We start from the raw sequence: 21,944 nt of genomic DNA on the forward strand, positions 1-21,944 counted from the left end.
TTTTGTTCTGTTGATGGTTTCTTTTGCTGTGCAGAAGCTTTCCATTTTGATACAGTCTCACTCATTTATTTTTGTCTTTACTTCTCTTGCCTGTGGGGTCAAATTAATAAAATGTTCTCTGTGACCAAAAAAATTAACAATTCTTGCTTGCACAGCTTCCCTCATAATGAAATTTATGGTCTAAAATTTTCAAACTGAATCATATCATAAAGGCATTTTCTTTTTCTTAAATTTTTTTAATTTATTGATTTGAGAAAGAGAGAAAAAGGGAGAGAGGGAGGACAGAGAGAAAGACAGACCCATCAATTTTTGTTGTTCCACTTCTTTATGCATTCACTGGTTGATTCTTCGGGAATCACACTGTGTGTCCCATTGGGGACTGGACTTGCAACCTTGGCATATCAGGATGATGCTCTAACCAACTGAGCTACCCAGCCAGGGCCACAGTGTGTTTTCTTAAAGTAACAATGTTTGATGGAAAATGGAAAATACTTTTCCATTTCATACATTTTCTTTTTCCTTGACTGTATTTCATGAAGAAAGAACCAGTGATTTAAAGTTTTCATGTTGCTTCTCTCTCTTCTTACTAACTTCCCAGGCTTTTCTGGACAGCACCTCCGTTATAATTCTTTCTCCAACATCCATGACTCCAGTTGTTTGAACTGAAAGTCACATCCAGTTTTGTGACTTAAGATCTCTGGGAGTCCGGGCCACAAACAAAAGCAGATACCCCATCATGGCAAGTTCTTTTGAAAGTCACTTATTAGTTTAAATGCATTTTATTTTCAGACAACCTACATGACATATTTTTCTTAAAAATACTGCCTCTGCTCCAAATAAATGGAGGTTAAAATAAATGTAGAGTTCATGGTAACATCAGTCCCATTTATCCTAGTCGTGGTGTGTGGATGAAAAACAGAGGCCAGGTATGATGACAGGTGATAGATCCGAATTGCCCAATTTGTTCCCATTTTCCCATTTCGAAACCATCCTTAAAGAAAATCAATGTGAGGTCACACCATCCTCTGGTAGTTCAGCAGATCTGGATTCACATTTTCGCCAAGAAGAACCCCGCAGGTTTTGAAATTATCGAGGCTGTGCTCTATTTGCTCCATAGCCCCTGTCATCAATGCTTTACTATTTCTGGACTCTGTTCTTCAGTTTCCCTTTGACTGATTTGAAGTCATCTTTGATGTACTGCTTGTAGGCTTGTGCCCTTACCAGGAATCGAACAAACAACCTGTCACTTTGCAGGAGGACATCTAACCAACTGAGCCACACCAGTCAGGGCCATTGATAATTCTTGCTTGAAAAAAATTTAAGAATTGTTACGGTTGCTGCCACATATTTTTTTTTCTTCCCAGAATTCCCTTTCTTATCAGTGTGCTTTCCTCTGTAATGACGAACTTTCCATGTTTACTCACTGACTTTTTTCAACCTTTTAGATTCCTCACTCTTATGCATTTTTAAAAATGTCTTTAAAAACAGCACCCACAACATTCTAGTTGTTTCTATTGACCTAGCTTATCTGCTACACTATTGGCAACACCTGTTATTCTTCACCTCTCACTCTTTCTTTCGGTAACTCCTGAGTTTCCCAACCCTCCCCTGAAGCTGCTTCCACCTCCGTTTTTCCAGATACACAGGTTATCCTTTTTTTAAAAAAAATTGATGAGAGAGAGGTTGATTGATTTGTTGTTCCACTTATTTATGCATTCATTGGCTGCTTCTTGTATGTGCCCTGACCAGGGATCCAACCTGTGACCTTGGCATATTGAGACAATGCTCCAACCAACTGACCTACCCGGCCAGGACACGGGTTATCTGTCTTTATCTTTCTTTACCCTCAGCAACATCAGATGCAGCTGACTACTACATTCTTTCTTCCCTTGGCTTCTCAGACACCATCCTCTTCTGTTCTGTTTTACTGGGCTTCAATGTCTCTTTTTGGCTCTTTCCTGTGTCTCATCTCTAAATTCAGCAGTTTCCATGAGCTTCACCCTAGACTTTCTTGTGTTCTCTCGATGCTGTCTCCCTCATCTAATCCTCATGATGACCTTACCTAATTAGACTTCATGTAATCCCATGTAAATACAATTTATCGTCTGATGAATTCTAAAATTATACTGTAGCCCCGATCTCTCCTTGAGTTCTAATTGCCCCATATGTCCAGCTGGATTTCTAAAAGATATTTGAAACTTAACATGACTATGGCAGAACTCTTACTGATCCCGCCATTTCTCAGTTAAGGCTTCAACAATTACTTAGTCTCAAGTCTCCCAAGTTGAGACTTAGTCACCCAAGTCTCAACTTTACCACTCTGTTGTCATCACTAGAAATCTATACTCTGTCCCATTAGCTCATCCATTCACAAGTTCTGTGGCTTTACTTCCAAAATATATCTGTTCCTATGCTCCCCCCATTTACACTATTTGACTCCCCATTTTAGTCAAGATTACCATTATTTCTTGTGTACAGCTTGACAGATTCCTTACTACCCACCTTGTCTTTGTTTTTTATCCCGTCCTCAAACATACAGCAGCCAGAGTTTTTTTTTTTAAAGTAGCATCATACCCTTGCTAAAAACCACCAATTACTTTAAATTGTACTTAAAATACAATAACAACACTAATACTATAGCCTTCAAAGCCTTGTAGGATTTGGTCCTTGCCTATTTCCCCAAGTTTTCTTGTAGTATGATACTCCTCTTCTTGTGTTCCAGCAACTCTGGCCTTCTTACTGTTTTTCAGTGTGTTAGAGTGAAAGGTCCTTAAAGGCAGGGATTTTTAATGTGTTGTGTTTTCCCAGAGCACCTATGACAGTGCCTGGCATGTCATCATCATTCAATGGAAGAAGGAATTAATATGTGCATGCCAGGATTTTCTTTTCCCTTCATGCCTTTACATGTGCACTTCTCTCAGACTGGAATGCTCTCTAAGATCTTAACATGGGTGGCTCATGTCCATCATCCAGGTCTTAGCTCAGATGTTAGTATCTTAGAAAGGACTTCTTTGACAATCTATTTAAATTGCCAGCATTCCCTTCCCTTTTGCATTTTCTAGCTTTATTTTCTTCATGGCACCAACCATCACCTGGAATTATCTTATTTATTTTCTTCTGTTGTGTCCACTAGAATGTAAGGTCCAGGAGAGCAGGGACTTTTTGGAGGAAGGACCCCATTCTATCCTCATTGTTTAGAACAGCGACTGGACACAGTGTATAATCAATAATTACTTGTACACTGAAAGGGGTGAATTCTACTGTGTGTAAATTTAAAAATTATTTTAAAATTTTATATAACACGCAGACTCCTGTGTTTTAGAACAGAATTTCTGAATAAAATAAATCTCTGGGGTGGGACCTATCTGTAGTATTTGTGCACGCTGAAGTTTCAGCCCATTTCCCCAGTCCATGAGGGTGAGCTGGGCCTCCAGTCCATATAGCCTCATTTCCTTATGGCACGTTTCCCTTCTGGGTTCCTTGGTGTCATTTTTGGTCCGCAGACCTCAGCTGGGGTCATTCCAGTTCATCCGAGAGGATGTAATATCAAATCTTGGAATGGGGGAAGCTCTCTCTAGAGGCCAAGGGGTAGAAGAGTGGACCTGCCAGACCTCTGGCATTATCTAGCCCCGCACTAAAGGGGAACATTAGAATGACTCTTAATTGACAGAGTCTTCCCTAAGGCATCTGACTTTCAGATCCAGTTAAGAGCTAATAGTATCTCTTACTATGAATGCTAAGCTCTGGCTCATCAGGCCCCAATTCACACTTCTTTGCAATTAAATTCCCCAAGTGTTTACTGATAGTCTTTATCCCAAGCCCAGTGCTGCTTGAGCAGGGGTCTGTGGAGAAATGAGACCCGGCGTAGTTACAAAGTTGGTTACAAAGTAGTCAACTGTCCTGGAGTTTTAAAAACATCATGTTCTCCCATTCTTTCAACTTTGTTTCCAGTTAAAAAAAAAAAAAGCAGGAAAGAGGATATTGTTGAATGGATTTTACGATCTCCTCCCCCACCCAGATATTTTCTTTTTTGTTGGTTAGCCATAGCTTAGTAATCTGATGTATTATCGTAATTTAAGTTCTAGTGTGCTATTTTAGACAGAAATCTCACTTAATCTTCAAAATAACGTAGCCAGGTAGATGTTACGGAAGGGCACGCTTCCTCAAGATAGGGTTTCCCGGTTTCTCCAGATCTAGTTGCTGTTCACATTAGGGGTTAACTAGAGCTGACTTTCTTGCTAAAACTGCTTGAGCTTATTTCGATGCACTCGGTGGCCCTTTGAGAAGGCAATTTTAAGGGACGGTAGTATATGGAATCCTGAAGTTAATAGTTAAATTATTGGTTGACCAGTGTTGAATAATACTTCACATTTCCGAAAAATCATTTCCTTTTTTAGAATGTAAAGGGAAAAATGCAGTGAGGCGCTCCAGGGTTTGGCAGAGACTGAACAGAGCTGGCGGGTCAGAGATGAAAGGAAGCGTGGACAGCCCAGCCCCAGCAGCGCTGGGCTCCCGCGCAAACCTTTGCGACCCTAGAGCCCGGGGCCAGGAATTGGCCTTCCGCGCGGAGCACCGGGACACGGAGCCTCTCGGGTGTGGGGGGCTGGCTTGGAACCCCAACCTGCAGTCCAACCTCTCCACCTGGGACGAGGAGGCCGGCCGTTTACCAGTCCCGGAGCCCGCGGGACGCTCAGAGACCCGTCGACTCTGAACCTTAGGAGTCGGCTTTTCTGATTGGCTTAGAGTATGAACGCAGACTAACGCTGCCTGAGACTCGCTCTTTGATTGGGTTTTAAAGGAACAGCAGAGCACGAAATAAAGAGGCCTTCACTCATTGGGCCATTGTGTGAATCTCCTTCTGGTTTCTCTGCCGACTGAATTAGCGTCTCGGGATCTTCGTCATGAGTCTTAAATCTGGGCCTGTCAGTTCGCCCCAGCATTACTCGTCTCTAGGCTAGGCATGGGGTTTACAGAGTCAGCCAATCACATAACGCCGAGCTCAGGTTGCTAGGCAGATTATGGTAATGACGCCCCGCCTTTTATGCTGCTCCCACTCTGCGGCGGGAAGAACCACCTGGAGGTGGCGGGGGGGGATTGATTTCCATCACCCCTAGGGAGAGAGGATCGGGGACCCGCTGATCTTCCAGCTCCCCTCACCCAACATCGTGTAAGTACCTACAGGATTAAGGGAACCAGATAAGCCGGCGTCCAGAGTACCCCATCGACTGGGAGGGTGTTTCGTCTTTGCTTAGTCCCACCCAAAATGGCGCCAAGCTCTTTCCGCGTCTCAGAGCCCGGCCGGGGCCAACCGACCGCGGACCCGGGTGGGGGGGGATTGATGGTGGTGGTGGTGGGGGGGAGAAATCCCGGCGGCACCGCCCGATGGTACAGTCCAGCCAGGGCTGGGACGCGGCACCTCACTCGGGGTGGGGGGGGGTCAAACATCTGCACCTTCTAAGGGGAAAGGGGCAAAAACCCCTAGAGGAGTCCCTCCTGGCGCTGCGTTCCGCGATGGCCTCGGCGCCGCTTCGCTCCTGCCTTCCCCACGCGCAGCCTCCTCCCTGCGACCCCGGAGTGGCTCGCACGCTCCGCTGGCCGCGCGCACCTCTCCTCCCCTGCCCGCATTGGTTGGGCCGGGACGGCAGTTGGGCGCCCGGCGCGCTCCTGCGGCGGCGGTTGGGCAGGCGCTCGGGGTGCTGCGGGGTGTCTCCCGTGGCCAGGGCCGCGGGGACGACGCGGGGGTGGCGGCGCGACACCAGTCTTCGGGGCCGGTGGGCAGGGAACCCTTTCCTTGAAGGGCTCCACGGGAGGGGCCCCCTGCTTTGTCTTATGAGGCCGTGCTGCCACCTGCCATTGATTGCTGGTGTCCTATTCCTTATTTACAAATTTGCGTCACCGAGACCCGGGAGGCCCTGCTTGGAGGGGCTTGGAGATGGCCCGTTGGGGTCAGTCTCCGGAAACAGTGGCCCGGGGTGGGCTGGGCGGAGCTGAGGTCCACCTGCGCTGTATGTCGAGTGCAAAGGCGGGAGTCATAGGCCTTTGGGGAGCCGCTTGATGTTATAGTTTCCAGCCGATCCTCGGCTTTCATTAAGCATTTGTTAGTCGTAGCCAGGTATTAGGTATTATGTCTCCTAAGTGAACGCACAGCTGTTGCATTTCGTGTGCGTGCGTATTCAGCCTGGCTTGGATTTGCTGGGTTTCAGTCGATTTTCGGTCGATGTTTGTGTACCTTTAAGCACAAGGAGGGCTGGTTGGGGTGCTGTCATCGAGGACCCAGCTCAGTCCTGTCTAATTCGCCCGTTCAAATCTTGCCCGGCTGGCTCATCACCCCCCAAAGTTCTTTCAAACTCCGCAGTATTTACCTTTACTAAAAACAAAATCACTCGGGATTGTTTCGTGGCCTCTTTTTCTGACCCGTTCCTTTATTGCTTTAAGCTCATCGAAGTCAGGAAGGTATATTGTATCTTTTTAGTACCCTCCTACCCACTCCACCCCCGGCACCACCATGGCTTCTATGTACCTCGATTAACAATACTCACATGTTGCTGTAGAATTGAGAAACAAAAACAAAGGATTGGTTGGAGCAAAGCCAGGTTTAAAGCAGCCTGGATGCAAACTGGTGTACTTGGAAAGTAATTTATAGGTTTACTCTTTTCATAAACTGAGCTGAAATTCTCATAAAAAGAACTATTTTAAACTGTAAAATTTAGGAGTAAATTTACATTTTTAAAATTTGGACCGGTGGGCAGGGAACCCGTTCCTTGAACTATTTTAAGCTGTAAAATTTAGGAGTAAATTTACATTTTTAAAATTTGGACCGGTGGGCAGGGAACCCGTTCCTTGAACTATTTTAAGCTGTAAAATTTAGGAGTAAATTTACATTTTTAAAATTTGGACCAAGACGTTTTCTCCACCTTGTGACTCCTATTATACATTTATTCCTTGAGCACCCACTCTTGGCTCCGCTCTGTTTTGCAAGGGTGCTAAACAGCTGTTTTTCTAAATAAGCCATTTTTGGTTTAATGTTGTGTAGCGTGCTCCACCGCATATTAATGTGTGCATTGTATACGGTTCGTGCATGTGAATGTGATCAAGTATGTATCATAAATAAGGCAAAGTCCATGTCTTTGAAGGGCCCTGCAGGCTTTTTGCTTAGAGATTATGGTGATAGAAGGGAGCACATATCAATTCAACATAATCATAAATCTATTGGGGCTGCTTCAATTTCCACTTGTATAAATTTATTTTTTTCTGATCATTGTAGAAAACACAGAAAGTAGAGAAAAAATTACCTAAAGTACTATTACCAAAGATAATCCCTGCTGATACTTTGCTGTGCTTCAAATCTTAACATGTGCATAAAAACATTTTCACAAACTTGTCCTTATGGTACGTGGTTTTTGTATCTTTTTTTAAAGTAGATAGATACCTTATGACTTCAGTGATAATTTGCCACTTTCAGTAGTTTCCCCCATTAGTTGAAGGGGGTATCATGAAATGCTTTGAATTAAAAGAATTATAATATTTGATTCCTTTTACCATTTAAATGCATAACCCATTGGGATTGGTTTCTGAGTAACAAGCAGAATTGTTCAAAGAGTTGAAATATGAGCTATAATTTTGATTTCTTTAATAATTTTATAGTGCAAGTACTGTAATTTCATTAGGTAAAAATAGTAAACTATTAAACATCTTGTCTCTGCAGTGTTTGTTCTGTTTAGTCAGACTTTGTTTTAAAATAGAAGGCTGATGTACTTTGACCTATTACCACTAAAATACATGGTTTCCTTACCCCACCTCCTTTGGAAAATGTGTAGACACACCCTGTCCAGCAATTTGTATGTTTTTTCTCAAGCAGAATCTATTGACTGTTTAAATCTATTGTAGGTACTTTTATAAGTTTACTTTAAATAAATTTATCATAGCAAATGAGAATTTGGTCTGATGTAGCAACAGTAATGAGTTGAGAAAAAGCTTATGTTCACTACAATCATATCTTTGCAGTGGTTCTGCTCAGATTCTGGTGGAGTACTGGGGTAAGGGCAGGAAGGTGAGGGGATGTTTTTTTCTGACTTTATTATTTTGGTCACTCTGTGTTGAAGCCTTGTCTCCCTCTTTTGACACTATACTATTTACATGATTTAGTTGAATCATTACTGAAGGATATCTGGCCTCTGTCCTTTTATTATCAATGTGGTAACCCTAGTTCCAGACTTAATGTGTAACATTCTGAACTGGTACCTTTCCAGTTTATTTCCTACAGCTCCTTTGTGACATTGATACTTCATGGTTAGTGCTGAAACATTATTTCCAATCCCTTTGTAAAATTCTGCAACAGCTTTCTCTTACCCATACCTGTGTTTTAAGTTTGTTCAGATTGTGGAAAGCACCTGGATGTACGTTTTTTTCGATAACATTGAAATAATTTAGAGAATTGGAAGGGGGAGAGAAAATGGAAAGGCAGGATGGGGGGTTATGGATAATCCTAAATCATAACTATAGTAAGGGCAGTTAAAACTTGGTGAAAACAATCATTATAAAATCAATACTACTAAAGTGATATTATTGTTACTCATTTCTTAGTTGAACCCTCATTTTAACATGAGAATATTGGAGCTAAATACTCTTTTTTTTTTTAACCCATGCCCTTGACTTTCAGTGTCTGGTTACTGTCCATAGCTTCTTTCCTGCTGTGATCTTTAGAGTAAGCTATTCTGTAGATCTGAGCTGTCCAGTGTGGTCTGTGGAGCACTTTGAAACATGGCTAATACTGTAAATGTGAAATACATGCCCAGTTTGAGATTTAGCATGAGAAACCCCCAAATACTTTTATTTCTAAAATATTGGTTACATGTTGAAATAATATGTTGCATGTATTAAATAAAATATAATGCATTTAGCCGTTTTTTAAAGATTTTATTTATGTATTTTTAGAGGGGAAGGGAGAGGAAAAAGAGGGAGAGAAACATCATTGTGTGGTTTTCTGTCGTATACCCTCCACTGGGCACCATGCCTGCAACCCAGGCATGCACCCTGACCAGGAATGGAACTAGCGACCCCTTGCTTCACAGTCTGACACTCAATCCACTAAGCCACACCAGTCACGGCTAATTTAGCCTGTTTTTTACTTTAAAAAAATTTACAAGTACATGTGGCTTACATGTGTGTTTGTATGTTTCTTTTGAACAGTGAGACCTTGGACAGTTCAGTAGGGGTGAGTGTTCCCAAGTAGCACTGTCATACAATTTTTTTTGTTTTTATGTGTGTTTTTTTTTTTTTTTTATATTTGCCTTTTTGGTTCTTTAGTTTCTACTAATAGGTGTATCTGCTTATTTTAGTGCTTATGTTAGCTCTCACAGAAGCATTATTATTCATTTGAAGAACACCTTAATATTAAAACTACTTCCAGATAATTGAGTTAACTGTCATTGAATTAATATATTCAATTAATTTATTTGAACTTAAGGTAATAAAATGACAATTGTTGAGCACATAATCTATTAAAAAAAAGGTGAGCTAAGCATAAGCAACTGAATTTTCCCAAACTTAGTCTGTTACTTACTCACTGACTTAAAATTATTTTTAAAAATTGATTTGGAGCCCTGGCTGGCGTAGCTCAGTGGATTGAGCGCGGGCTGGGAACCAAAGTGTCCCAGGTTCGATTCCCAGCCAGGGTACATTCCTGGGTTGCAGGCCATAACCCCCAGCAACCGCACATTGATGTTTCTCTCTCTCTCTCTCTATCTCCCTCCCTTCCCTCTCTAAAAATAAATAAATAAAATATTAAAAAAAATTGATTTGGGAGAGAGAGGAAAGGAGAGAGAGAGAGAAGGAGAAACATTGATTTGTTGTTCTGTTCGGCGATGGACTCATTGGTTGATGCTTACATGGGCCCTGACCGGGGATTAAACTCGCAACCTTGGCTGTCAGGACGATGAGCTAACGAACTGAGTTCCCTGGCCAGGGCCTGATTTTTGTCATGTACCATTTTTCAAAGATTTGAGATAGATTTCTGGGAGGAACTTAAAACTGAGAAAATCAAGCTCGTAAGTGTTTCTTCCTGTGATTTAAGAAAAGGCCATAATAGTCTCATTTTGAGTGTGGAACTCTTGGGACCAGATTGTGGGATAACTGTCCTTTTGTACGCAGTTAAAGAATCGTGGCCTATAGGTAAAAATCGTATTCTTTTTTTTTTTTAAAGCACAGATGTGTTTTCAGCATGAGCTTTTTTTTTTTAAGATTTTATTTATTTATTTTTAGAGAGGGGGGGAGAGAGAGAGAGAGAGAGAGAGAGAAACATCAGTGTGTGGTTGCTGGGGGTTCTGGCCTGCAACCCAGGAATGTACCCTGGCTGGGAATCGAACCTAGGACACTTTGGTTCCCAGCCTGCGCTCAATCCACTGAGCTACGCCAGCCAGGCCAAAAATCGTATTCTTTAAACCTGTGTTCGGGAGCACCAACAGTTTTGCTCTAATTGACCTCTGTAGAGGTGTTCTCTTCACTACCCTCCATGGAGGCTTGATAGCCGCAGCACTAACAGTGCGGGCTCTGGGGACGAAGGAACCTATTCATAGCTCAGCTCAGTGGACTGGCTGTGGCCTTGGGCCCATTACTTCTGTAAGCCTTAGTTTATCAAATCATTCATTAGTTCCCTTATTAATGGGGATAATAATAGTACCAATCTCGCAGACTAGCTAAGAGAATTCTTGTTTCTACGCACCACAACAGTAAAAATGGCTCAGTAACATTTACTGAGTTTCAGACCCTCTGCTTCAGCCAAATTGGCCTTCCCATTGTCCCTACAATGGTCACGAGCTCTCCTTCATGTTCGTACTCCTTCATTTCTCAAATGGATGGAATGTTTATCCTCTCTGCCCACTCCTTTCTCCTCCCCCAGTTCTGTCCACTGAAATCCCATCCATCCTTCTAAAGCAGTGGTTGGTAAACTTTTTTTTTGTAAAGAACCAGGGAGTAAGTATTTGTGGCCCGTGGTCCCTGTTGCAATTAATGACCTCCACCCCTGCAGGGAGAGAGCAAGGCTGTGTTCCAATGCAACTTCACCTAGAAGTAATAGGACTTTCACATGCCATGAAATACTCTTCTTCTGAGCTTTTCCAACTATTTTATTTTTTAAAAATGTTTGGTTTCTAGTTTATTTTTTCTTTTTTTTATTGTATTTTTTTCCATTGCCATTTATTCCCTTTACACCTCCTCCGCCCACAGGCACTGCACTGTTGTTTGTGTCCTGGAGTGCTTTCTCCTTTTTGCTCCATCCCTCCACCTCCTGCCCCCACCCCACACCCAGCTCAGAGCTGTCAGTCTGCTCTCTATGAATCAGTCTCCATTTTGCTTGTTAGTTCAGTTTGTTCATTAGATTCCACAAAGAAGTGAAATCATATGGTATTCGTCTTTTTCTGACTGGTGATTGCACTTAGTTTAGCATAATGTTCTCCATGTCTATCCATGGTTTTGCCAAAAAAAGAAGAAAATTTTCAACTATTTTAAAATGTAAAAACCGAGTCATAGCTCACAGGCCACACCAGAACAGGTGTCCCATTGCCCGTGGGCTCTGGTTTGCCAGCCCCTGAACTGGAGCTAATTAAAGGCACATATTCCTCCCTGCTAACCATCGTACTTGAAAGTGATTTTTTTTGGTCTATAAATGTCCTGCAGCACTTTTGTCCTGCTTTGTTGCAATAGTAACATTTATCAAGTATTTAATTTGTATCCTATAGCAATGATTTGTGCTTATTTCTTGCTTCCTGAATATGTTATAAATTCCTCAAAGATATGGATATTTTTAGCCCCCCTCATATACAATGCCTTCACTTAAAAGTCTAATAAAAGGTTTGGAGGTATAAAGAAGTGAGTACAATTAACTTAAGACATTCAAAGTGATTACTGAAGTTTTCTTCCTTTTCTTCAAAATTCTTATTTTTGTATGCTTATCTTACCTACCATTTTCTTAGCATTGTTCAAGATTTCAAGGCCAGTCTATTGGGGGTTATTTTCAGTCCTGCCACAGAGCTTACAATGAATGTTCTGATAGTGGGATAGCTGTAAGTATCACTTTGTGTTTGCCTCACTTTTTGTGTCCTTTCTCAGGCACCTGTTTTTGTTTCCGTCTTAAAGTGTGGCCTTGACAGAGCATGTGCAGTACCTACCTCACAAGTGAGACAAAGCAGACAGAAATGTAGTGAATTATATGAGAGGAGCTCACGCTAGGAACAAGGTATTTGTGTTTCTCAGACTCAGGAGGTGGTGTGTGTATTGCCAGGATTTCAGTCTCCTACTCATCCTTTATTCATCCTCTCTTTCATTCTTTTCCTCTGGAATCTGATGAAATTACTCTGGATTTTATGTACTTCATGATTTGTTTAGTATAAGGACCTGTGACTAATAGGTGTTTAGGATTCTTGCTGTGTGACATGTAAGTTTTCTCAAGTATGTTGAACCTGTTGAAATGACATATGACATAACCTCAAAATAGTAGCCCTGGATTTAAAACTTAATTGTGTAGCATTAATTGTGCTTTGTTGAACTTTGTTTCATTTAAACATTTTAAGAAAGTACATATTCATATTTATACGTACTTATTCCAAGCTCTAGATATTTCATCAAAATATGTTTTTGTATATTTTAAAAATAATCTTTTTTCAGATTGATGGATTTTCAACAGTTGTAAGCTGTAGGAGATGTATTTTAAGTTTAACAAAATATGTATAAGATCTTTACAGAAAAAATTCTAAAGCTTTCTTGAGTAAATGTAAACCAAATGAATAAATGGAAAGACACACTGGTTCGCGGATTCGCAGGTTCAATACTGTAAGGTGTCAGTTGTTTGGAAACTTGACTTACAGATTTAATATCCCAGCAACTTTTTAAAAACTAGACAAGCTGATACTAAAATTTTTGTCAGGGCCCAATAAGTGGCAAGATACTCTTGAACAAGAAAAAGAAACTGGGAAAACTGTTCTGCTAGAGATGAAGAAGAGTGCCAATGATTAAAACTGTGGCATTGGCATTGGGATAGGCTGACAGGCCAACGGAACACCATGGGGAGTCCAGAAGCAGCTTCACATACGTTCAGACATTGATCTGTGACCCAGGAGGCACGGCAGATTAAATCAAAACAATGAACCTTTGTTTTTTTTATTGTTTATTCTGTTACAGTTGTCCCATTTTTTTCTTGCTTTGCCCACCTCCACTCAGCTCGCCCCTCCCTCCCTTAGTCAAGCCCCACTCTGTTGTTCATGTCCGTGTGTCATTCATACCTATTCCTTGACTAATCCCTTTTCCTTCTGCCATTTCTCCCTTCCCACCTCCCCTCTCACAGCTGTCTCCGTTCCACGTTCCATGTCTCTGGTTCTGTTCTGCTTGTAAGTTTATTTTGTTCATTAGATTCCAGTTATAAGTGAGATTATGTGGTGTTTGTCTTTTACTAACTGGCTTATTTCACTTGGCATAATGCTCTCCAATTCCATCCATGCTGTTGCAAAAGGTAAGAATTCTTTTTTTCTGCTTCATAGTATTCCATTGTGCAAATGTACCACAGTTTTTTAATTTTCTCATCTACTGACGGGCACTTAGGTTGTTTCCAACACTGGGCTAAAACAATATACCATTTAGAAGTTAATATAGGAGAATTTATTCATGACCTCAGTGTAGAGAAGGGTTTCTTAAATAAGGTTAGTTGCATTCAGAATGCTAGACAAGAGTCTTGAACAGCAACTTCGGAAAAGGAGAAATCCAAATGTCCGAGAAACACATGCAAAGGTGTTCAGTCTCGTTAACAACGAAGGAAATGCAGACTACAGGCAGAATGCCAGGCTCCTCTTATATGCCCACAGTAAAGCTGGTGGTACCGGACCCTGAAGTTGCTGAGCGGGACGAACATTCATGCCAGGCTGGAATATGAATGGGTCCGACTCTTTTGGAAGATGATAAGGCATCACCTGGAAAGTGAAAGATATGCAGACTCTAAAGCCCAGCAATTTCACCCTTAGAGAAGTGCATGCACCGAGAGAGCCAGACAATACTACTCAGAGTGACTGCTTTTCCCGATGTGAACTTACTTAGCTAACATGTGAGGGTTGCTGTGTTCTGTTTGGTTTGGTTTCCATAGGTAGCTTTTTTTTTTTCCCACAACAGTGAATAAATGTTATTTATATTTTCTATCTCTGATGAAATTTTAATATTCAGCCTGTTTTTCAGTTTCTGAAACAATGCTGGGCACAGAATAGGCATTTAATAAATATTGTGTTTTTAAAAAATTACTTGAATTTTTTTTGAAACAACTGATAGTCAAGTTATTAAAAAGATCGATTTAGGCATCTGCAGTGGTGACTTCAACCTCAACTCCTGGCCCAATACTGATGGAAGTAATCTGCTTAACAGTCTCAGAAGGGCTGTGCAAGTCAAAGAGTCACTTGCGGATCCTCATCTGAAATCCATCCCAAGTCTAGAACCCTCCCCGCAGGGAGTTTTTCTTGTAGTGATTCTCACAGCCTTGGTAGGCATCCGAACTGGTCCTTTCCCTTTCAGATTCTTTTCCTTTGTGCCTCTGATCAAATCAGCACATGCGTTCTCCTAAGACTTTATCTTCCGGCTGGGTAGAGTAATTCTAATTCGGTGAATCGCCGCCTCTGGTTCCACGAGTGTCTTTCCGGTATCTTTCAAAGCCATCGCTGCGCGCAGCTGCCTGACCGACTTGTTCCTCCGCGAGAGCGAACAGCGGTGAGCCAGGAGCAGGAGCGGGCTGAGCGGCGGTGAGTTGCGGCTGCAACTGCGACTTCCTAAAAAAGTGGGGGGGAAATTACTTGAATTTTTATAATGGATAACCTTCACTGTAAGTTTGTAGTTGCCTCAACTCTGGCTATGGACTAATTCAGTCTGTCTGTGGGTTGGTAAATTATAACTTCTCCTGGTTCCTTTGAGATCAAGCCTAGCCTAGGGATTGCATCATCTGGTGGGAGACCAGGGGATTAGCAGCAGGTTCCAAGCTACGCTTGGGTTTTGGCAGCCTTGCCTGGGAGGAAAGCTGTGCAGCAGAGAAGGGGAGAGAGGATTAAGCTCTGTAATAAGGAGAATTTGAGTTCAAATCACACTTACCAGTGCTCTGACCTTGGCCAAATACAATTTTTGGTTGTTGTAATGAAACCAGAAACAAAACCCGGCATTCGTGCTGCCTGTCACATACCGGACCCAATAAGCAGAGACAGGGATGAATCTTTATGGGCACTTTATTCAGATGGCCAGTGGTCTGAGAAGACGGTGTGTTCATACCCTAACTGACCATCTTAAATTCCATTTTAAAATGGCCCTTAAAAAGAAGATTTTATTTATTTATTTTTAGAGAGAAGAGAAGGGAGGGAGAAAAACAGGGAGAGAAACATCCATGTGTGGTTGCCTCTCCTGTGTCCCCTACTGGGAACCTAGCCTGCAACCCAGGCATGTGCCCTGACTGGGAATCTAGCTGGCAACCCCTTGGTTCACAGGCCCTTGCTCAATCCATTGAGCTACACTAGCCAGGGCGGCCCTTTTTATAGGAACAAAGTATAGGTAAGGTGTTTGGAATTCAGGGAATGGTTAATTGGATGAAGAAAACCGCAGCATTCTTGCCCTAGGTGGTGGTCTTTAGCTGTGTCCTGGGCGGTAGTCATGTCACCCTGGAGTACAATGGCTCAGATATCATCTTGAATTGCTTGACGTCCTTCTGAGGAACAGGGGTGGAACTGCTTATGGTCTCTGGGAGTCAGATTGGGTCATACCCTTCAGTTCCTGGAACCATAGCTTTTTACATGCATTGATTGCTAAGCTTATTAGCTATTATTACTTAAACTAAGATTTTCCATCTCTTGAGTCCTCTATCAGTGAGTGCTACTGGACGGGGCCCTGGCCCTGAGTGGATCTGCCCAGGACCAGCAGTAGCATGGGGGTTCTTGACTTCGTGTAGGAAAGATTTCACAACAGGAGTCCAGGTGACTATGAGAATTCATTTATTAAAGCTTGGGACAGTGAAACAAGGAAAGGCTTAGCATAAAAGAAGCAACGGGAGAACCTAGGCTGGGCTGCCCTAGCTCACAGGAAAGTCAGAGAAAAGGGGGCCTTGGGGACAGGTTCTGGGGTTCTGCCCAGGACCAGCTGCCAGCTGCCCATTGTCTTAAGAGTTTAGGAGACACTTGCCTATGAAGAAAGAAGTGGGGGAAGAAGGAGAGAAAGGTAATGGGTAGGGCTGCTCCCCAGAGGGGGGTGGGCTGGGTCCTTTGTCTTAAGGCTTTTTATCTCATTCTTGCAGGAAGGAATGTTAGGACCTGAGGGTTTCAGCAGAATGTGCATCAGTTCTCCTGGAGTGCCCTTTCAGGCAGGAGGTCTTGAGTCACTGCAGTTGGTTCTGGCCAGCCTGGTTTTGCTGCTTTTCTAGCCTGGAGCTGAAATACCACCGAGGCCTGGATGTTATCTCGAGGAGGTGACCATCTGCACCTGGCTGTAAATTGCTCAGTCTTTGTGTTCAGCTCACTGTCCCAGGCTCCCTATTCCACTGGCCAAGGAATTCTCCTAGTTTCTCACTATTCTGTCTCATGAGGATTACTCAAGACATCTGAGTATTTAAATATTTAGAGACATACTGAGTATTTGAGTACTCAGGACAACTCGCAATGCCTGGCGTGTGATAGGTGCTCAGTAAATGGCAATCGCTATAATCGTTCCTGTTCCACTGGCTTTTTACTTAAGTAACATTGAATTTCCATAGTATGTGTTTTTAATCAGATGAACTATGATTATGCTGATTTTTAAAAGCAAAGAGCTGCACCTATTAGGGGATTCTAATTTTGTGGTCTCATTTAACTCCACTGGATTTGCAGATGAATCCAGTCAACATGGTTGTAGTTGATATCTGAATGAAATGGTCCAGAAGTGTTTGCAGAGGGTAGACTCCTACACAGGAGCATGATGCCACTGTTTTGTCTTTCCTTAAGAAACAAATACTAATCATATAGTTTTGAAATTCTATCAATTTTGAGTTGAAGTATACATGTTTTCTAGCCAAATCAGTTGAGAGACTGCTTGCCTACAGTTAAGAGATGCTTATTTCCAAGTCAATTGTTTAATAATAAAAATGTATTATAAATGTCTTTTAATTGAAAATTAGACATTTCTTGATATGATACTTTGACAATCTAAAACTTAGTCTGTGGTGAGCATCATTTAAATAATTATTAACATTTGTAATATACTCTGTAACAATGATTTTTCAATTGGTATGCCACAAGGATTTTTAAACCGTGCAACACCTGACTATTTAGTCAGCAGGCCTGTTTTCCCTTAGACTGTCGAAGAAATAAAATGACAACAGCCAACACAACAATAGCTGTTTAATGTGAATGAATCAAAATTATACCTATTTTTTGTCAAGTCAGCAAAAAATTACAATTTTTGGTGTACTGAAGAATTTTAGTAATTAGTTTATGTGTGCCATGAGATGAAAAAGGTTGAAAATTACTGCTCCATTCCACTGTACTATACTATAACAAACATCTCATTGTATCTTAACAGTGAGCCTGGGACTTCGGTAACACAGGTGGTATTATTCCAGTTGTCAAGATAGAAAACTTTCCCTGGCTGGCATAGCTCAGTGGATTGAGTGCGGGCTGCGAACCAAAGTGTCGCAGGTTCGATTCCCAGTCAGGGCACAAGTCTAGGTTGCAGGCCACGGCCCCCAGCAACTGCACATAGATGTTTCTCTTTCTCTCTTTCTCCCTCCCTTCCCTCTCTAAAAATAAAATAAATAAAATCTTAAAAAAAGATAGAAAACTTTTACTTGCCTTTACCTCCAGCATTTTCCCTCTACTCTGTACTGAGAAAGCATTTTAAGAAACATATTGGCTTATAGAAGACAACTCTGAATATTAGACCAATGGATGCTGGCCTACTATTGTAATTTTATTAAGATGGAGGAGGTTGAATTTAGATCACAAATCTTTAAAGTTTATTTTTATTTAAAAAATTTTTTTAGAGAGAGGGTAAAGGAGGAAGAAAGAGAGGGAGAGAAACATCGATGTGAGAAAGAAACATTCATTGGTTGCCTGTCACAGGTCTTCAGGGTGGGAATGGCAGGCAGTTGACTGGGGACCAATAGGGGACCAACCCCGAAACCCAGGCATGTGCTCTGGTCAGGAATTGAACTGGTGACCTTTAGTCTCTGCAGGATGATGCTCAACCAACTGAGCCACAGCAGTCAGGGCTAGATTACAAATTTTAATGATATATCAGTAAGATGGAGTTTTTATTTTTATTTATTTATTTTTAGAGAGAGAGGAAAGGAAGGAGACAGAGAGGGAGAGAAAGATCAGTGTGTGGTTGCCTCTCGCATGCCCCCTATTGGGGACCTGGCCTGCAACCCAGGCATGTGCGCTGACTGAGAATTGAACCAGTGACCCTTTGGTTCGCAAGCCGGCATTCAATTCACTGAGCCACACCAGCCAGGGCAGATAGTTTTTAATGAATGCAATGTTATAACTGCCTCACTGGGCTCACTGTCATGTTAATCAAATGCTTGTTTTTGACAATTCTGTGTTTATGTTACTTTGCAAATAGAGGACTGAAGTTAAGGAATGAGAATTTGAAAATGAACAGAAGGTGAAGCCCTCATTAACCTGTTCACAGGGCGAATGAATCAAATATAAAGGGAATTCCTTCAAACCAGTACCAGTTTGCTTCTTAAACCTGGGTCAGTGCCATGGTTCAGCCTGTTTGAATAAAAGGCTGTGCACATTCCAGGAGTTTGAGGTAGAGTGAACATGTGGTCTCACCGTTTTCTCTTGTCATATATACATAGTGTTAAATTATGAAAATTGTGTTCTAGGTTGATTACCTCTAAGCAATTTTAATACTCCTTTTTTCCCCATTAACCATTTTAAAGTGCTTGACTATATTGAGGAAACAGCTTATACTTAATTAAGATTATGCTTCATTACCTTATCCAGTATTTTATACTAACAGGTTGTATTTGTGATTGTCAGGAGTCATAGTAATCATCCAGAACCACCTGTAAGAAAGGCTTTCAGGGCCCCAGAATGATGTGGCCACCAGCCTGCAGTGACTGCGGAACGCTGTGGATGGTGTGTCGAAACGCAAGAAAAACATACACAGGGACAACCAGGTCCTGTGGGGAAATAGGGACAAAACGGTCACTCTCTCTAGAGGAGAACACCATGGTCACCCTCTCTAGTGGAGAGCGCCCCGAGTCGCTGCCTGAATAGGCTTTTATTAAGAATGCAGACACAGTTTGTGGATTACAGTCTGGCAGGGAAGATCAAAAGGAATAGGTAGTTTTCAAAGGGACCGACAGAACTTCCGCTGGGATTCTGGGTTGAGAGTTTGTGTTTTATCACTTAAAAAGACTACAGAACCTAAAAGGCTAGTCTTGTTTCCTGCCCGTGCCTTCATATTCTAATTCAATAGCATCCTCTAGCAAACAGATCTCACAGGATCTTGCATATTCTATGTCCCAGGCCTGATTACCCTGGGGGTCTGCTGACTCTGGTCTGGACTGCACCACCCCTGTTATTTCTGCAGGCCTGAGTCAGGCAGAGGAGACAAAGGCAGCCAGGAGACTTGGATTTCTCACAACTAAGAACCAAGGACTCAGGCTTTGACAAAGCCGAGGGGGCAGGGGTTGATGTCGATCACCCCTTCATTTCCACAGCCCCGAGTCTCTTCCCTGAGGCCTCCTCGTGATCTGAGGTGATTCCCCCCATGGGAAATCTTACCCATCATTGGCTGACTGACCAAGCATAGGAGGCCAGGCACAGAACAGGCAGTGTTCATGCCAGGGAAATAAGTTTTGTCTCCTTGGTGGCTCCTGGTTCCGAGGTCTCTCACTCAGCCTAAGTCTCGGGGGGTTATAGCTTCTTGAGACCAGGCAAGGCAGACTCCAACACCAGAAGACCCGCCTGCAAGTCTCCTATTTAGTTACTGCAATCGCTGATTCCACAAAAGAGCCTTTCTGTGTAAAGGGGTACCGGGTCCACATGTTGGACCTGTACCCCTGCCATTTGTCTTGCAAATGAATGCCACTGCCCAAAAAGGAGCTAGAGAGAATTGAACTGGGAGCTGTGCAAATGTGTTATTCATAGTAAAAACATATGGATACTCAATATTATTTGGTGAGTCATTTATTTCAGTCTTTCAGTTTTCATATGTTCTTCATAGGTCCGTATTTATATGCAAAACTCATTTAAAATATTCTTGGTAAGTATATGGAATTATTTCCTTGTTACCATGTGGTGAAGGGACGCTGGAAAACCAAACACCTGTGAGAATAGCCTGGTTGGCGAGGAGGACGAATGAACAGCCGCCCAGCCTTTTCAGAATTCTGAGACATAAGTATCATAAACATACTAGGGAAGCTGGTAAGTTTTTAAGAAAGGCATAAGGATTCTTGCTAAGTTTTTCTTCAGTGATATGAAAGTCTTTTTTTAAGGAAAGACTCTGAGTGCTGGAGGTCTGTGTGCAAACATGTGTTAACCACCAAGTTGGAGCAGGAATTCAGAGCTCTAATCTTTTTGCCCAGTGCTGGCTCAGGGCTGTTCTTGGCCTCATTATACTCACTCCCTCAGATTACTTCCAGAATCATGTTCCAAAAAGTGTTCTTGCTATGATAAAATATTTTTCTTTCCTTATCGCATGAGAGTTAGATCTGGTTGACATCAGAATCGCCTGGGGAGGTTTATAAACAAAGACTCCTGCTCTTTCCCTGACCTCTGCACTTAATGGAACAAAGTTTTCAGGAGCGAGACTGCAGTTTGTCTTTCTTCTCAGGTCCCCAGGTGATTCCGAGGTAAGACTTCAACTTGAAGTCTTTCATATTCTTTTATAGGCCCATCCTGACTACAGTTTGAGGCTTTCTCTCTCATAGTTACTAGTCCCTGAGCATGTCCTAAATTTCTCTTGCCTCTGAAACTTTCTCAAGCTGTTTTCACAGGAAAGGCCTGAAATGCTTTCATATTTACTGAAGTAGCAAGTAGTTTTTTCTCTCTCTTTTTACACACACACACACACACACACACACACATTATATGACATCTGTCTGGGAAAAGTCCAGCCATTGTTAATATACCAAGAACAGTTTGCATGGCATCAGTGTCACCTGGCAGCCAAGGAGAGTGGACTGGAATGTGCATGCGTGAACAATGACGACTTCACTGTACTAGTCAGTGGGCAGTAGACACCACTGAGTGAACATGTGTACTTGACTGAGTAGAGCAACAAATCTGCATCAGTTTTTGCACTAATCTTGAACATTCCTCCATGGAAACTATTCTGATGACTCAGAAGGCTATAGCCATGGGCAACTGGTGATTGGCAGCTTCATCACAACATCCTGGCATCACGTTCTGTGCAGAGCTTTTTAGTGAAACATCAGATCACCCAGGTGATTCAGCAACCCTATAGCCAGATTTGGTGCCCTGCAACTTCTGGCTTTTCCCAAAACTAAAGTCACCTTTGAAAGGGAAGAAATTTTATACCATTGATGAGATTCCAAAAAATTCCAGGGGGCAGCTGATGGCGATTGGGAGAACTGTGTGAGGTCCCAAGGTGCCGCCTTTGAGGGGGACTGAGGCATTGTTGTCCCATGTACAATGCTTCTTGTATCTTGTATATTTTTCAATAAATAGCTCTATTTTTCATATTACATGGCTGGATACCTTCTGGACAGACCATATATATATATATTTCTTAATGTTTATAACTCCCCAGAACTTTTGCATCAATTTAAATGCCCTTTAAAAAAAGAAACCAGCTTTATTGAGCTGTAACTCACATACATAATAGTTCACTCATTGAAAGGGCACAAGTCAGTGGCATTAGTGTACTCACAGCTATGCCACTGTCACCACAGTCAGTGTTAGAGTATTTTTGTAACCCCAGAGAGACCCCAT

At 42.2% G+C, this 21,944-nt stretch overlaps 1 protein-coding gene across 3 annotated transcripts in view; it reads left to right on the forward strand.

The window, feature by feature from the left end:
- Nucleotides 1-4,939: 4,939 nt before the first annotated feature.
- The window catches only part of PRDM10 (PR/SET domain 10), a 99,115-nt gene continuing 82,110 nt past the window's right edge, over nt 4,940-21,944 (forward strand). For all 3 annotated transcript variants that reach the window (XM_045860307.1, XM_045860308.1, XM_045860309.1), the window contains exon 1: nt 4,940-5,167. The gene's annotated coding sequence lies outside the window, so the exon portion shown is untranslated. The remainder of the gene's footprint in view (nt 5,168-21,944) is intronic.

The sequence above is a fragment of the Phyllostomus hastatus genome, unplaced genomic scaffold (genome assembly GCF_019186645.2).
Source record: "Phyllostomus hastatus isolate PE091 unplaced genomic scaffold, TTU_PhHast_1.1 phas_scaffold_193, whole genome shotgun sequence".
Taxonomy (NCBI): domain Eukaryota; kingdom Metazoa; phylum Chordata; class Mammalia; order Chiroptera; family Phyllostomidae; genus Phyllostomus; species Phyllostomus hastatus.